This window comes from Schistocerca americana, chromosome 9 (genome assembly GCF_021461395.2).
Source record: "Schistocerca americana isolate TAMUIC-IGC-003095 chromosome 9, iqSchAmer2.1, whole genome shotgun sequence".
Lineage (NCBI taxonomy): Eukaryota > Metazoa > Arthropoda > Insecta > Orthoptera > Acrididae > Schistocerca > Schistocerca americana.
Window position 1 is genome coordinate 143960063 of NC_060127.1, and position 16833 is coordinate 143976895.

Genomic DNA, 16833 nt, shown 5'->3' on the forward strand with positions numbered 1-16833 from the left:
GTGCTTATTTCTATGTTTCACTATTTTTATTTAAGTATATTATCGAAACATCTGAAGAAATTCACTGATTCACTTTCAAGTTTTTCATTTAACATTTTATCTTCATATTTTCTGTGATGTGAATATACCTCCAGTTCTTCAAGCAAATCCATTTTATGTCCTTTATTTAGTCGGTGGAGTACTTTGACATTTTGCTCTATTTTTTCAAATGGGTGTCCTGTATTATATATGTGTGTTGCTATTGCTGATGTAATGTGTTTGTTGTGTGTGTATGCTCTAATGTGCTCTGGGTACCTGGTGTTGATATTTCAGCCTGTTTGTCCTAGGTAGAACTTGGAGCATTCCTAGCATGTTACCTTGTATATTCCAGAGTCTGAATACGGCTCATGATTAAACTTTATATTATGTATTAGTTTTTGCTGTAGTTTATTAGATGTAGAAAACCCAATTTTTACTCTGTGATTTTTGAAAATATTTGCAAACTATTGGAAACTGTTTTGACTGTGGGAAAGGTGAGTGGTGAGTACTGTAGCTGGAGATGTTGCATCTCCTTTCCATAGCGACCAAGAAACGACCATTCGTCCCCGCCGTAGCCCTCAGTGGTTCACAACCCCACAACACGCTACAGCAGTCCACTCACCCCACCGCCGTCCCACACCGAACACACGGTTATTCCACGGTTCGACCCCCAGTGGTCCCCTCCGGGAACGTCTCACACCAGACGAGTGTACATCTACATCTCCATCTACATCTACATCTACATGAATACCGTGCAAATCACACTTAAGTCCCTGGCAGAGGCTTCATCGAACCATCTTCACAATTGTCTATTATTCCAATCTCGTATAACGCGTGGAAAGAACGAACACCTATATCTTTCCGTCCGAGCTCTGATTTCCCTTATTTTATCGTGGTGATCGTTTCTCCCTATGTAGGTCGGTGTCAACAAAATACTTTCTCATTCTGAGAAGAAAGTTGGCGATTGGAATTTCGTGTGAAGATTCCGTCGCAACGAACAACACCCTTCTTTTAATGATGTCCAGTCCAAATCCTGTATTATTTCTGTGACTCTCTCCCATATTTCGCGATAATACGAAAGTGCTGCCCTTCTTTGAACTTTTTCGATGTACTCCATCAGTCCTATCTGGTAAGGATCCCACACTGCGCAGCAGTATTCTAAAAGAGGACGGACAAGTGTAGATCTGTTACATTTTCTAAGTGTCCTGCCAATAAAACGCAGTCTTTGGTTAGTCTTGCCCACAACATTTTCTGTGTGTTCCTTCCAATTTAAGTTATAACCCCAAATGCTTGCGTGGTAGAGTAATTATGGTATATGCGTACGTGGAGACAGTGTTTGCGCAACAATCGCCGACATAGTGTAACTGAGGTGAAATAGGGGGAACCAACCTGCATTCGCTGAGGCAGCTGGAAAACGGCTTAAAAACCATCCACAGACAGGCCGACACACCGGACCGCCACAGTAATCCGCCGGGCGGATTCGTGCCGGGGACCGGCACGCCTTCCAGCCCGGAAAGTAGTGCCACAGAGTAACATATATCTTTGTCTGTGGTAGTGCTTTAGACCGCACAGCTAACCAGGGAGTGGCGGGGGGGGGGGGGGGGGGGGACCTCCTTTCCTTACTTGCAAGCGGTACCTTTGAAGCGTATTCACACATAAACGAGGAAACTACGAAACGCTGCGAGGCAACAGAACACGTCGTATCAGAGATATTGCACTGTCGAGGGTGCCTTCTAGGACTCCTGTTAAACAGACCTTCCGTTCCTGCAGATCACAATATTTTTCTCATCGTATGTTTTAGCTTTTTCACAGTTGTTACAATTTACAGCAATACTGCGTGTACTAACAATGACACAATCTTAACTAAGGAAAATACACGTAAGTTTCTGAGGAGTCTGCTGCCGAATATAAACCCCGTTTGTTGAATTTGTATGCATTACAGAACGGATCACTGTTGAGTTAATTTTTTCATTCATCATTCACTACTTTTTTCATTCATCATTCATTAATTTTTTCCACATCGATTTATGCAGTCATTCACTCCGTCACTCACTCATTCGCACATCGCACACCGTAGGTCTCGAGATGGACGGCCTGTGCATATTAAGCAAATTCGTGTTTTGTGTGTGTGTGAAGATATACTGGCGTGATGAGCGAATAGAAGGGAGGGGGTGTGTTCTGTGTGGGCACCAACTTTTGATAACGCTACTGAACGCGATGCCGTAACACATTGCAGCCAACTGAGTGCCAAACACATGTAGCCTCCCCTCCGTGCCCCTTTGTATTCCCATTTCACAGAGAGAGCCGCACGGCGACCGCCTTTTGTTTCTGCAGCCCCACAGATCCCCACGTGCAATGTCTCTTTGGTAATTTACGTTCCTGCACTGCCATGCTGCGATCCAAATCTTGTTGACACAGGATGTCTCCATTTGTCAGCATCAGTTTGCAGGTCTGCTAATGTGGATTATGCTTTCTGCAGTATTTGATCGAGTTTTCATATTTTTGAGAACAAAGACACTATGTCGAATTTTCCCTGGCCTCTGAAAATGCCCTGATATGTCGTTTGTGAAGTACCACAAAATCAGAGAATAAATGTCGAAACATTTCCTCAGAATTATTCAGGTCCTTGAGATAGTTGGTCATGAAAAAATTATTTCATCTGCTGTGGAAAATATAAGACAGCCAAAAAATACCCTCAGAGATCAAGAAGAATGTAATGATTACTATTCCAAAGAAGTTGCATTTATTTATTTATCTATCTAACCTCATAAGCTTAGGGCCTTCAGGCACTTGCTTACATCGGACTAAGGTTTCACGCTTGCTGTACACTTTTTACATCTTAGTGACCTAAGAAATAACAATAAGTTGAATATGACAGTTAGTAATAAAATTATTTGAATCCTTGTAGACACAATGTGAATAAATAGTACTGACTAGGAGCTACCAAAGTTAAAACTGGCAGTACTCTACAGCTGCTACTTCCAGCCACAGCAACAACAACAACAATAATAATAATAATAAGAGTGGCAGATGTAAAAGAAATTATAGGTGTACCAGATGGATATTTCCTGCTGCAGAGCGCTCTCGGGAAGAGAAATTTAAGGCGACTGCACCAGCTAACAACACTGGGAAATGAAGAAAGTGTGACGAGAGAAGAATGTAAAGGAGCAGGGAATGCGTATAGGGTCTATAATAATCATTGTTGTTGCTTCAGTAGGTATCTCATAAACTGTCTTCTGACACTGGAGATGTTATTCAGTTATTTACTATTAAAAACGATCACGATATTTTTACCAAGGTGACCGGTTTCAACCACTACTGTGGTCATCTTCAGACCATTGAGTAGGAACCTCTTTCTGTTGGAGAATCACTAGTAGTGATCACCTTGATAAGTAAATCGTGATCAAGACTGTTTTTAATAGTAAATATTTGTAAGACATTGATCACTGCCTTTCCCGTAATGTATTCAAATGTTATTCAGTTGTCTAATACAGTGGGGGAGGTTAGTTCAGGGTCTGGTCCCTGAAATTGGAAAGGGTTTCGAGAAAATGGTTGTGCGATAAAGTGAGACAGAAAGGATTTTGCTCTGACGGGAACGGGCGTTTTGTTTATCGTACTACGCCGAGCTTAAGAATCATTAAAGAAGCCGTTAACATTTTCGCCAGTTTGTACTTCAAGTACAATGTCAAACTTATCCAGATGGGTTGCTGTTTAAGATTCCTCAAGCAGATCGTGTTTATTTCCTTTCTTATTCACGTGTATCTCCTCTAAGACCTCTTCTACGCCCTTCACGGAGTGACTAATCACATATATGACATCTGCCGATCTGCAACAGTCGCATGCTTCCTACACCTTGTCCAAAATTTCCTACCCGTTTCTCCCATATATTCCACTTCACACGATGTAATCTCTGTTTCATGAACTCCTGTCTCGTCATATTTCCTTATTCTCTTGCCAACTTCAAGCTTTAAACTATATCTCATTACGTATTATGCTGCGAACGCCAACTGGACGTTCTATGGCCAAACAATGTTCGCCAGGTTCTGTGAAATTTTCCCAAAATACGCTTGTCCCTATTCAGCAAGAATAACTATTGTTATTGATGTTCCTACGATTGCGAATGATGCTCCAAATAGGAAGTTATAAACTACCAATGTCCTTGTGGTTTGCTGAGACTAATGATTTTTTATTCCCTCTTTTCGTTTCTTCGTACCCCCATGAATAAGACGATTTACCATCTTTACAACCCACCCATCATTTATTGCTACCTGTTGCTATTGTTTAATTCAATTAACCTATCTGCTGCACTTACTGGAATATTATTGTCTCTATTCGCTAATCTTCTAGTCGCCATGTCTTTATAAATTTGTTGGAGGATAGATTGATTAGAAATCACAACATCTGTTGCAGTTATCTTTCTGTAAATCTTGATGGCGTGCTGTCTGTCGTGTCTCCTTACAAAAAGGAAATAACACTGTGGTGTTACCGCCAGATACCACACTTGCTAGGTGGTAGCCTTTAAATCGGCCGCGGTCCGTTAGTATACGTCGGACCCCCGTGTCGCCACTATCAGTGATTGCAGACCGAGCGCCGCCACACGGCAGGTCTAGTCTAGAGAGGCTTCCTAGCACTCGCCCCAGTTGTACTGCCGACTTTGCTAGCGATGGTTCACTGTCTACATACGCTCTCATTTGCAGAGACGACACTTTAGCATAGCCTTCAGCTACGTCATTTGCTACGACCTAGAAAGGCGCCATATTCAGTTACTACGAATGTTTTCAGAACAGATAATATTGTGAATCATGTACCGTCAAGAGCGACGTTCATCATTAATGGATTAACGTTAAGTATCTAACTTTCTACGTCCGCTTTCTGAATTCTAATTCCTTGTCATGTTCCAGACCTCACGTCAGTATAGTCCTTCCCTCCTCACGCCAGCCTGCGTGAGCTAAAACGCGTGCATTTCGGCCTCCTCTAGTAACAACAAACACCATTAGGTTCGAGCTCTACAGTGAAATCAATTTTTTTTCGTGCAGCCGATTAAATTTACCAACTACGTGATTGTGCTGGCTTTTGTGGCCGTTGTCACTGACGTTAAGTTCTTCTGAGTTATTAGGCCGCGCGATATTTCTACTAAAATGATCATTTTAGTAGAAATATGATGCGGCATAATAACCCAGAAGACTTTAACTTCAAATTTTCCAACTATTTAATCAATTTCTTCGTCAGTTCCGGCTACGAGCAACATCGTGTCTTCTACATAGCGTTTGTAATATATTAATCTTTGGAATGTTGTAAAACGACTCGTGGGTCAGTTCAGTATGTCAGATAAATGCACATGTTTACGAAAAAGTGGTGCACGGAGGTGCAGCTGATACTACCGGTGTTTATGGCCTTATGGAAGCAACGCTTTGGAGGATGTACAGTAACGCGGATAAGCGAAGCAGGAAATCTGGTGCTGCCAGTTTCAAATTAAAACGAAAGCTCCATGTTCGAATAAGCAACGACCTTGCTGCGTGACAGGACATTCGTCAGTTTTACTCACTAAAATACGGAGTATAACATAAATATTGGGCGTAAAACAATTGCAAGATGAGCATTGAATGTCCAGTGGCGCGAATTTGCAACAGATCTGGAAAATAATTAACAGAAGACTTAACAGGTCTTTAAAATATAAAATATTAACAAAATTAAAATGGATACAAAGACGACAGTAGGTCAGAACGAGCGAAACGAAAAAGTACATAGTGTATTAGGTGGCAGTAGTTCATTAGACGATAGCACAGATGACGCCACGGGACGGCAACAGACTTATGTTGAGTATCACACGCACGTCAACGAGCAAATTCAGACGATGAGCTCGTCGCAAATAAAACAATGTATGAAGCAGGACACGAATGGAGATAGCGGTTATGTTAATGAATCGATGGATATTTTCAATTCATCGAAAGTTGAAAGTGAACTGAGCAAAACACGAGAAGTAGAAACTGAGTATGAGGGCACTTTTGAACAAGATAACGAGAAACCACAGAGCATGAACGATTTATTAAAAATGTTGTCTGCACAAATTATAGCACCCTTCTCCAGTTTGCCGATGAAACCGCCTTCCTTGCCCTTGCCCCCACCCTGCAACGCTCCCAACGCCTTCTCCAATCCCATCTTGACCGGTTCACCGCTTGGTGCAACCAGTGGTTGCTCAAGGTCAATCCTTCCAAAACCCAGGCGATCATTGTAGGCAAAACCACCCCTTCCTTCCGCCTCCTTGATTTCTATCTCACCGTCTATGGCCGTCCCATCGCCCTCACTCCCACCCTTAAGTACCTTGGCGTCACCCTCGACCGTCGCCTCTCCTGGACTCCCCATCTCCAGACCATCCAAGCCAAGGCACCTTCCCGACTCCATCTCCTCAAGCTCCTTTCCGGCCGTACGTGGGGTCTGGACCCCTCCACCATCCTCCACACCTATAAATCCCTCATCCGCCCTATCCTTTGTTAAGCCCATCCAGCATGGATCTCCGCTCCCCCTACCTTTTATAAATCCCTCCAAATCCTTGAACGCCATGCTCTCCGCCTCGCCTATCGCATCCGTCTCCCCTCCCCCACGCGGATCTTGTATGATCTCATCCCCTTCCCTCACCTCCTCCTTTTCCTTGAAAGGATATGGATCCTGTACACCTCCCGTAAACTTGATCCTCCTCACCCGCTCGTATCCTCGATCCTCTCCCATCCCCGCCCGCTGCCGCGCCTGTATTCCCACGTCCCGCCCGGTCTCCATCTCTCCACCCTCCTTACCCTCTCCCAAGGTGGCTTCCGCCAGCTCCCCCTCCCTGATGATGCCCTCCTCCCCTCCATCTACCCCTCCTACCAACTTTGATCCTCCCGCCCTCCTCCTGTGCTTGCTCCTCTGGGCACCCTCCCTCCCTTCTCTCCCTTTTTCCCTCCCTCCTTCTTTTCTCCCCCCTCCTCCCCCGGGCCTCCCCTCCGCTGTCCCTCTCCTCCCGCCCCCGTCTCCTCCACCACTGGCATCCTTTTTCTCCCCTCTCCCCCACCTCACCCCTGTTTCCCCCCTTGGCAGGTCCCCGGACTCGCACACGCTACGTGGACATTCGCGCGCCGGAGATCACCGCCATCAGTGTTTCGTGTGTGCCGTCGTGTTTAGTGTTCAGTGTTCACCGTCCCACTCCCTCGTTCACCAGTGCCATTGTCATCTTCAGTGTTTGTGCGTCGTCTCATCAGTTAGCAGTGTGGATTATCGACGAGTGTGAACGGCTCCGTGTTTGTATCTATGTGTCTCCTGTTTTATTGCCCGCCGTTCTGTAACTTCTGTGTCTTCTCCTGTTTTTTGCTGCTTGTTTATTCTATGGCTGAAGAGCAGCGTAGTGTGCTGCTGACAGCCTGCCTATTGTACAGGCTTTAAAATAACAATAAAGTAAAAAAAAAAATTATAGCACAAGGTCATGAAATTAAAGCACAAGATAGTCAAATTAACAACCAGCTTAAAACACAGGCAGATGTAATAAAAGCACAAGGTCATCAAATAGAAGTGCAAGGTGTTAAAATCAGTAAACATATCGAAAAAGTAGACTCAAAAGTAGGTGTTGTGAGTAATTCAATCGTAATTGGCTGTAGCCAACTTATTGTAACCGGAAAAATTTCGGCACGGGCAAAAAGGAAATTGCCTTATGGCAGTATCCACTGACAACTGCACATTAAACCAATAACCTCGTAAGCTTAATGTGATTGCTTCGCAGTAAAACAAAAAGACAAGAGTTGTTAAAGTGGAATGGTTGGGGTAACAAGGACTCTCAGTTTGTAGTTAAAGATGGGATAATCCATTTCACAGGGAACCAATACTTGAAAATGCCCTAAGGCTGAAATTGTACAATCGTACAGGAAATAAACAAAATGGTAGCTGAAGGCTGCAAGAAATCATTCAAAAAATTATTTGTAACAAATTGCTAGAGGACAAAGAATGATTCAATCCAGCAAAACGCATAATGGATGGCACCCGTTAGGTTTTTTGAAAAACTGAAAGGAATTTTCCTGATTACATAATGGACCCCGAAAAGATTAATGTGGCTATTAGCGCCTTAGCTGGCGATGCGAAAATATGGGGCCTAAATGTGTATACAGAACAAATGTCATTTGGCGAATTTAAACAGAAATTTATAGAGGAATACTGGTCGGACCAAAAACAGGATTGCCTCTGGCGGGAATTTATCATGGCCAGGTTATATGACAACAGAGGCAGAAGATCAGTGACAGAGTTTTGTGAAATGTGGTATCGAAAACTGAAACACTTGAGAAATAGATGAATGGAATCCGAAATAGTGTGGTATCTATGGAAAAAGCTCCTGGTGGATTCAAAGTGTTATGTAAGAAGTAATCACAAAAGCTTCTTTTCATTTTTGGAAAGAGTCGAAGATGAGGACCACTGGAGAGGTAACCATGATTATCGTCAAAATAATAACAACTAGAGTAGGGATAATCACGAGAATAATGAGCAAAATGAGAAAGTACGTTACCGCGTAAATATGATACAAAGAGGTAGAGGCAGAGGTCGTGGTAATATGTCAATTGACGATAGAGGATTTGCACCATGAAACTATCAAAACCGAAATGACATGGCAAACTAAGGCCTGCACGTTTCACGGGCCAGATTCGCATGGACAAATATTATGGCCCAAACTAAAGAAACTATACCATTAAAGCAAAGTGAATTTGAGACACAAGTAAGTTGCAGAGCTGTCTTGGCACACACAGAACAACAGGTGTGGGCATGAATGAGTCACTGATGACAGATTATGCTGCAGGTGCTAATGTGCGAACTAAGCAACTGCAGTTTTGAATTTGGTAGAGCGATCAGCTGTCCGTGTCACGGCTGAAGTAGTGACACTACGAAGAGATGACATCACAAGTCCATTCAGTGGGCCTGTATTGGTGGGAAATATCACTCGAATGAGAAAGGAATCAGGCACATTAAGTAAAAGCAAAAAGACAGACAATTTGGGAGAAAAGGAGTCTCCAGGGATAGCAGAATGGCATGATGATTTGTTTTATGGTTTAAAGCGATATGAGTGGGAAAACTTTGAAAAGCGTTTACGGTCAGAGAATTAATAAAAGGGAGAAGCAAAAGTAGAAACGTCGAAAAGAGGGCGTTTCTCGAAAATGAAAAGGAGATGAAAGTAGTTAGCGTAGTTGAAGGTGCACGTTCTGAAATTTCAGAGGAAGTGGTTGTTAAGGGAAAGGAAGGCGCCGAGTAAAGCACGTGAGCTGCCGATGTTAAGGAAATAGAAGAATGGTCGGTATAAATAGGAGCTGGAGGAGGATGAAATCCTCAATAGTACGGATGAGGCGATCCTGGCTGATAAAGGACTCATACAATGTTATGATGTTGATGGTCATGACAATATAGATTCAGATGAGTATATACGAACCAATGAAATCCAAGACGATTTTACTAAATATGAAGTTAAATTTGACGTCATCAAAAGTGATATTGAAATGTGAATGAAAATGAAATAGAAATTTTAGGACAGAATGGAAAGTTTGAAAATAAGAAAACTTACAAAAGGTCAAAAGAAGAAATTGCTCGTTGTCTAAGGGTAGCGTTTATGCTAGATTCAGACAGTGACAGAACAAAGTAATAACGGAAGATGTATCTGAAAAGCAAAAAGAAGCATTTTCCAAAAAAATCCGGCAGTAAATATCGAACCGAAAAAGAAAGAGCCACCAGACTATGTGATACTGGGGAAAACATTTTATTAGAGTCGTGAGAGACTTCAAAGGAACTCCGCACACTAATGCAATTATCTGGTATATCCTAAGTCAAAGAAGCCATTAGGTGTTCGTAACATTGTAGATTTAAAACTTTATGTCCACAGAGATAAGTAACAAGGGGCCAAATTAAAAAGTGTATATGTATTTAATCAAATAGTATTTTACTCTATATGTTCTTGTTCATGATGTTGTGTTGTCAAGTGTTGTTGTATTGGAAAACCTTTTTTGTTTTGAGACTGCTGATACATGTCTATAAGTTTCAGATTCGGTATAACATAATTGGATATACAAATTACACGTAAACTCCAGAGTATGACATGCATAAGGACTTCATTGATTAAATATTGCAGCATGATCTGAAGGACTGCCAAATGTGTCAATAGTTAGACAAGTGTTGAAAATAGCAGACGACTGCCAAATATATCTCTAGGCAGACAATGGATGAATAATTTATATATTGTACTGAGTATTGAGTTTTCATGATAAACTGCATGAATATTTAAGGCAGACAAAACATAGTTCTTACAGTAACAAGTAGGTATGAACTAACCAAGTGCAATGAAAGCTGTGTGTGTAAGCAATATATATATATATAAAATCAATGTTTCTTTTTGTTTTTATACTTGATGAAACAGTGTTTTGTATAAAAAGTTACGTGAAGTGTTTGTTATGTATTGTATTTGCAAAAAAAAAAAAAAAGAAAAATATCGCCCAACACTGTTTTCAAGTGTTATTGATGTTTCATTGATGTATCCCTGTCGAGAAACATGGAGCATGTGTAACATTTACATCGATTAGAAGTAGGTTTATATTATGTAACTGTGTACCTGCAATTATGGAATGTGCATTTACAGTCCTTGATTTGTGACAGGAAAATTAGATTTTTGTAATGTACATATGAAAAAAGCAAAATGATAAATTATTATAATACGTTTGTGTTCATAAAAGGAAAATGTTTATTGAAAGCTGGTTCATGCCCAGGGCACTTGTATTTGTAATATATAAAAGATGTAGGGAACTCCCTCCGCAACGGAAGTGGCATGACGGTATGTAAAAGGTGGTTCTGGTGGTCGAATTGAGCGGCTCCTTGGTGTGAACGGTACGCAGTATGTGGCTAGCCGTAGCAAGGTACACTTCGACAGTTCTAAGAGAAGCAATTGAAAGCTGCTTCACAATGGATTTGCTTCGGATGTGGATCTGGCTATCATTTGGGTTTCTCGACAGAAAGAAATGGCTCTAACATAGTGAAATCCGACGCCAAGAAGAGATTTTATAGAGCATTCGAACATCAAGAGCCGTGAGTACAGTTAGCCGCCATGTCGCTTGCCACCAATCTTCGCCACTGCTTCACTAACCTCATACATTCAGTAATAATGTGGGCATGTACCAGTTAATTTGTGTGTGGTTTTAAAAATAATCACAGAAACAAATTTTTGTCAGAACCATATTTTCTATCCTGATCACGAACCTATGCAGGATCCTCACCTAAGTGCAACTAAAACCGAGTATCCTGATTTAAATGAACAATTCTTGAATTCAAGTGTTTTAAAGTGATTTTTTTGCGTAATGTAAATGGAGTAGTAAAAGTTAAAGTTAAAACCCAAAAGTGAAGTTATACAGGATTTTGCTAAAGTATCCTTAGTTTATTACAAAGTATAATTTTGCAGGAATACAGTACCAGATTGTGTAAATAAGTTAAGCTCATTTTATAAATAGTGTGGTTTTGATTTCTGTCATGTATGGTTTCTTTTTTTAAGTTAATTAAGCCCAATGTTGTATTTATTGTCTTGCAAAGTAAATTTTGAACTACTGCAAGTGAAGTGAATGATTAGCTATTTGAATCAATCTTTTCTACTATAATAATCAGAGTGTTGACTAGTGAAACTATACTAGTTTATGGGTCCCCATCATATTAGGAAAAATTGAACTATTACTGTTGCCTAGGAAAGCTGATGTATGTAGAGGAATTTAAATATGAAATTACTCATCTTTGATTTGTATTTTTTTTTTTTTTTTTTTTTTGTTTCGTGTCATTTAAGATAGCAGACCCTCATGTCCAAATTTAGTTCTGCACTTCATCCAGTAACATTTGAGTATTGCATTAAGTAATGATCTAGAGTGTCGCTGTCATTAATATGAGCATGGTGCAAATTTGCTTTCTATAATTACTGCTGTGTTCGTTATTGGTAACTGCTGCTACACACAGTTCAGAGTGTACTGGGTCAGTTTCTATCCTGTACAATATTCAAAGGGAAATATTAATGAAAGTAACTTCAATAACCAATGTTCAATTTTCTTAAACGTACATTTTTCAAATTAAGGTGCGTAATTGGGCTGGCGACCGTCTGTTTTTTCATTCCCAAGGTTAAAGTCCGTTTAGCTTTTCTGTTATTTTCACCATATCCAAAATTATAGTCCGATACCATTGTCCAATAGACACACGCGTGGTCAACTTTCAAAATCCTCTCAGATAGTTACATTAGCTTGTTTCACGGCAAGTTAGTGTCATACGTGGCTTTTCCCGTGACAGGGCTAAAGGTTCCGTTGTTAGGGAGGAGTGACATACAACCAGCTAGTGTTATAACCTTGCCGCAGTGGTAACATCGGTTCCCATCAGATCACCAAAGCTGAGCTCAGTCAGGCTTGGCTAGCACTAGGATGGGATATTATCTGGGTATGCCGAGTGCTGTTGGCAAGCGGTGAGAGGGGTGCTCTCAGCCCTTGTGAGACCATTTGAGGAGCTACTTAGTCGAGAGGTAGCAACACCGAAGGCTAACAACGGCCGAGAGAGCAATATGCTGACCATATACCCCTCCACATCCGCATCCGGTGACGTCAAAGGGCTAAGGATGACACGGCGGCCGGTCGGTCCCCTTGAGCTTTCAGGGACTGTTCAGACGGTGTTTGTTTTTTTCATGTCCGAACAATTTTGTTTGTTTTTACTTGTTGACCTTGAGTGCTTTTGAAGTTCATTTGATGCAGGATAAACTTTGACAGCCATATGACTGCAGCTTGTCTCCCGAAATGTATTTTTCCTACTATTAAGTATTGTATGTTCAAATATTTATAACGATTATCGTAAGAAATTAGGAAATGAAAGAGAATGGAATAGAAGTGAAACATGGACCATAAAAAGCTGGACAAGAAGAGAATAGAAGCTTTCGAAATGTGGTGCTACAGAAGAATGGTGAAGATTAGATGGGTAGATCACGTAACTAATGAGGAGGTATTGAATAGAATTGGGGAGAAGAGGAATTTGTGGCACAACTTGACAAGAAGAAGGGACCGGTTGGTAGGACATGTTCTGAGGCATCAAGTGATCACCAAATTAGTATTGGAAGGCAGCGTGGAGGGTAAAAATCGTAGAGGGAGATCAAGAGATGAACACACTAAGCAGATTCAGAAGGATGTAGGTTGCAGTAAGTACTGGGAGATGAAGAAGCTTGCACAGGATAGAGTAGCATGGAGAGCTGCATCAAACCAGTCTCAGGACTGAAGGCCACAACAACAACAACATCGTAACAACCGCTACCTCCAGTCGTTAAGATGGATAATATTAGAAAGTTTGTGTGAAGCGAGCCATTGGGGTTTGTCAACAAATATAACAAGTAAAAACTCAGATTTGCTTAAAAATATCGTTAATATTGGGTTCAATGAAGAATATGCCAAAACAATCTCATTCTGACTTAAGTAAAGTTGAAAATAACTGTTCAGAAATCCAGAGCGGGAGAATTTGCAGTTCTTAAGGCAGAGATACGCTATGTACGCACTGAAATTAAATATCTTTGTGGTCAGAATTACAAATAGAAAAATAGACGTTTCACATCAGGGATATACTACAATAACACACTTGGGAAATAGTAAAATGTAAGGTTGATGACGTATTGCAGAGGGAGTTCGTAAAGGAGAAACTGGGATAAAGTAAGAAGTTGAGCAATCTCAGAACAGCCGTAGGATAAAACAAGGAAGGTAAAACAACCATATAGTTTTATTGTTTACTCGAGAGTATTGAATCAAACAGGTATTGTGTTTAACGAAGATGAAAACATACTGTCAAATAAAGATTTGAAAGTAAATATTGAAACGGTGTTCGATAAGAAAGTAGTGCAGGACACAGTTCTTGCTAATAACGTGGCGGCGGACTTCTCACTTAATAGTAACGAAATAGGTCACGTAGAGCAGAAGCTGCACAAGGCCATAGAAGTTGAATAATGTAAATGGGACAATGGGGGGAAATATCATGAATGTACTAAGGATCGAAGGACTGTAAGATCCATTAATAAAGAAAATTAATCAAGGGCAAAGCAACTGTTATGAAGTCATATTAATGGGATGGTTTACGGATCGTTAAAGAAAAAGAAATAGCATCATCGAAATACCAAAAAATTTAACTAGTGGGTTTCAAAAGGGCTCAGTAGGTCTCTTAAGCGTATTTACTATTTACGGATGCCGAGAAGAGTAAATGTCGTAATATAAACTAAGCCGTGCGTGGCTAATGTTTGTGACCTGTCCTTCTTGCATTTCTGCAACAGCGAGAATTTTTAGTTTTGTGTTAATGTCTTCTGGCGCCACTATCCTTGCTTACCTTCGCTATCCGTGAGTGGCAGCACCAGCGTTATTGATAGCAAGTTCGTTAGTATCTGTGGAGCGACTGCGAGTATTTCCGGGTTCTGTTCTGCTAGAAACGTGTCAGTGGGGTGAGTCGGTGCAGTGAGTTGGCAGAGTCACTCGGAAGACAAACAGTCGCGTGTTAGTCTTTTTTTTTTTATTGGTCATCGGTCTACTGACTGGTTTGATGCGGCCCTCCACGAATTCCTTACCTGTGCTAACCTCTTCATCTCAGAGTAGCACTTGCAACCTAATTCCTCAATTATTTGCTTGACGTATTCCAATTTCTGTCTTCCTCTACAGTTTTTGCCCTCTACAGCTCCCTCTAGTACAATGGAAGTCATTCCCTCATGTCTTAGCAGATGTCCTATCATCCCGTCCCTTCTCCTTATCAGTGTTTTCCACACATTCCTTTCCTCTCCGATTCTGCGTAGAACCTCCTCATTCCTTGCCTTATCAGTCAACCTAATTTTCAACATTCGTCTATAGCATCACATCTCAAATGCTTCGGTTCTCTTCTGTTCCGGTTTTTCCACAGGCCATGTTTCACTACCATACAGTGCTGTACTCCAGACGTACATCCTCAGAAATTTCTTCCTCAAATTAAGGCCGGTATTTGATATTAGTAGACTTCTCTTGGCCAGAAATGCCTTTTTTGCCATAGCGAGTCTGCTTTTGATGTCCTCCTTGCTCCGTCCGTCATAGGTTATTTTACTGCCTAGGTAGCAGAATTCCTTAGCTTCATTGACTTCGTGACCATCAATCCTGATGTTAAGTTTCTCGCGGTTCTCATTTCTACTACTTCTCATTACCTTCGTCTTTCTCCGATTTACTCTCAAACCATACTGTGTACTCATTAGACTGTTCATTCCGTTCAGCAGATCATTCAATTCTTCTTCACTTTCACTCAGGATAGCAATGTCATCAGCGAATCGTATCACTGATATCCTTTCACTTTGTATTTTAATTCCACTCCTGAACCTTTCATTTATTTCCATCATTGCTTCCTCGATGTACAGATTGAAGAGTAGGGGCGAAAGGCTACAGCCTTGTCTTACACCCTTCTTAATACGAGCACCTCGTTCTTGATCGTCCACTCTTATTATTCCCTCTTGGTTGTTGTACATATTGCATATGACCCGTCTCTCCCTAACGCTTACCCCTACTTTTTTCAGAATCTCGAACAGCTTGCACCATTTTATATTGTCGAACGCTTTTTACAGGTCGACAAGTCCTATGAAAGTGTCTTGATTTTTCTTTAGCCTTGCTTAGATTATTAGCCGCAACGTCAGAATTGCCTCTCTCGTCCCTTAACTTTTCCTAAAGCCAAACTGATCGTGACCTAGCGCATTCTCAATTTTTTTTCCATTCTTCTGTATATTATTCTTGTAAGCAGCTTTGATGCATGAGCTGTTAAGCTGATTGTGCGATAATTCTCGCACTTGTCAGCTCATACCGTCTTCGAAATTGTATGGATGATGCTTTTCCCAAAGTCAGATGGCATATCGCCAGACTCATATATTCTACACACCAACGTGAATAGTCGTTTTGTTGCCACTTCCCCCAGTGATGTTAGTCAGTCGGCTCTTTGTCTCAGTACCCTCTGCATTGTGGACTGAGTTCGTCGTTACTCCGCTTGGCAGTCAGCAGCAGGCAGGTCCGCACGGAGCAAGTACGTGCCGGGATCGTGATCTAGGCAGACGGAAGACTGTTGGTCGGTCGGTCGGCTGGTCGTCGGATGGCGACCTGTGGTCTGCTGAGCACTGACGCCAGGATCAGTCGGGGAGGAGTTGGCAGCCAGCAACAGCCAGGTCCGTATGTTGTCATTATTCGCCGGGACCGTTGTTGGCGAAAGTGGGTTGCCGTTGGTCGTTTGCTCGGCCGGTCGTCTCTCTCGACGACGTCTTGGATCCTCAAGACGAACGCAATTTTCCGAGTCGGGATGTGGTGGGACCTTGTTGGTTCGTTGGAACTGAGCAGCGACGGGGTTTCCACAGCGCGAAGCCAGGCCGGTGCTTTTGGCGGCGGGCACGCGCTGTTGCATTTGGAGGCGCTAGCTGCGAGAGCGATGTTTCCGTTTCCTCCGAAGCTGGATCCTCAAGTTGCCTGTTCTTAAAACTCGACTTACGATTTCTTCGTTTTGGTGGATTTTTCTTTCCTCAGCCGTTGACGCGTGTGATAACAAGTGATGTTTGTTGTTGCCTAGAACCCGCAGCCTTCTTCCGTAATGATTTGACAGTTGTGACTTGTGTTTTCTGTATTCTTTTAAACTTACCTTGGTGAGGCCGTGTTCGAAGTATAGGTTTTTTGGTTAACTCGTCATCGGCCGATATTTTCTATTATTTGTGCGGTTGGATCTGACGGTTGCAAATCGGTCGGATTGTTGGTCGTTCATGAACCGTTCCTAGGTTGTGCTGCCTTCTCTTAT